Source organism: Hippocampus comes, unplaced genomic scaffold (assembly GCF_001891065.2).
Source record: "Hippocampus comes isolate QL1 unplaced genomic scaffold, H_comes_QL1_v1.1 scaffold34, whole genome shotgun sequence".
NCBI classification, from domain to species: Eukaryota; Metazoa; Chordata; class Actinopteri; order Syngnathiformes; family Syngnathidae; genus Hippocampus; species Hippocampus comes.
The window spans coordinates 672,735-674,898 of NW_017805008.1; positions in this window are offsets into that span (position 1 = coordinate 672,735).

Genomic DNA, 2,164 nt, shown 5'->3' on the forward strand with positions numbered 1-2,164 from the left:
AGTTGTCAACGTAGTGGCGGTGCCAAATCGGTATTTGGTGACAGCAAATGCACCCAGTTAAGTAGTGCCGCCGTGAGCTAAAACGCATCGCAGTGGTACTGTGTACAGTAGGATTTACAGTTGCTTTTATTATGTTTTGAACGTTTATATTTTCCAATACGGTGCAATTTATCTTCATTAACAACTTATAGTAATAACAGTTGTGGTGTTTTTTTTGAGTGAGGGGGGGGGCGCGCTGGATGGCGTGTCAATTGATTTCAGAGGGGAAAATTGATTTGATTTAGAAGAAATTGGTCAAAGAAAATAAATGTAAGCCAAGGTTTCACTTTTTTTTTTCATTCTTAGCTCACAGTGGGATACAGAGACACTGACGACATTCACTCGATGTTTTCTGTATTATTTTTGAATTATTATCTTTCGGGAAATAAAATTTAATTATGTGTTTGTATTTGTATGCCTGTGGACAAGTACTGTGTATGAAAATGAAGGAAGATGAAGGGAAAGTAAATAGTAAACTGTATAATAGTTTCATGACTCAGCTGGGATACTTTTACACTGTAATGAAATTCTGTAAATTTATGGTGAATTTACATTATTTTATTTTGATTTATTTTCATAATAATTGCAAAATACAGTATAATAAATATTCATCCAGAGCAGGTCAATTAATAGTTAAATCAGTCAGTTAACTAGAAGTGTAGATAAGTGTAGTTTTACAGCATATGTATTGATGTAAGTTTCTGATGTAAGACGACTACCTTGTTGTATTTAGAAAAGCAGCCCATGTAGACTTGAACCAAAGAGGTAAAAACCTTCAGTGTCCAGTTTTTGTTTTGTCTGCCTTTTGTTGACATTGGAAATATTTTCATTTATTCTGTTTCACCTGGTTAGACTGCTACATTTGGTATAGGAAGCTCTCTGCAACTTAGCAAGCTTTAACTCAAATAGCTAACGTTAGCAATCCGTTAATGACCTTTGTCAGGTGTGTTCGCAACTTGACACTCACTGATTTTTTTTATTTTACCAGTGACGTTGTGTTGTTAAAGTTTGGTTTGGAATGCCTTTTCTTGTTGGAATACAAAAGTGTTATTAGTCTTATGAAGAATACCTGTTATGAAGTATATATTCTCTTGTGCTTTATATCTGGGTTTCTCAAAAACATGTTACTTTAATGTTTTGATCTGATTTTCATTCAATGGCACAAACATTTAATCAATGTTAAATCAGTTCACTGATTATTATTTGGTAATAGCTTTAGTGTGAGTGCTATGTACTATGTCATTCTTGATTTTTGAAAAATATATGAGTGATTGTTGACTTGTCAGTTATTTTCTCTCAGCTAGCTTAACCTGCTACTTTTTTTTAGTTGGCACAGACAGGCAAAGAGTGGTGAATGCATGTTGCTGGATGCGTTTGAGATCGACTTAAGGTAGAAACACGAGCACAATTTTGGTAAAATACAAGAAAATTCATGTCTTGCGTGTGTCAGTAGTAGGTACAGTAGTAGGAATTGTGGAAGTTACCTGCTGCCATAATAAACATAGTTATCGAAGGACATGCGTCCGACAGCAAGATTGACGTTCTGCTCAGTCCGTGATTTCAAAAGCGCTGTATGTTGCTATAAGCTATTTTGTGTGTGTGTGTGTGTGTGGGAGGGGGGGGGGGGATTTATAGGAATTCAATGGAAAGCAGCAGATTCACTTTCTAAAGTGGCATATATAGCAAATGGCTTTTTCCCATCCACACCACTGGGGGATCGAACCCACATTGCGACCATGTCTCGGGCTCGGGAGCACAGAGTGCTAACGGCTGAGCTGTAAAGTGGCTGGAAATCAATTAGCCAACTGTCATGTACTATCAGTGGCGGGCCGTGCATTTCAACCATAGGCCTTCAGTGACGTCACATACATGAACACAATACTGTACTGTATAGGCTCGTCAAGCACCTCTTAATTTCAGGAGCATTTAAAACCATCAAGTATGCATTCACAATTAAGAGCAGGAAACTAAATTTACAGATAGTCAAAAATAAAAAGATGATTTAAAAATACGAAATAAAATGCCACCCAAATTACGCTGTGTGATCTTAAACAAGTCTGTCCAATAAATTGCGCAATGTCGCAGTTTCATATAAGACACCAACCAAACAATAACAAAACAAACT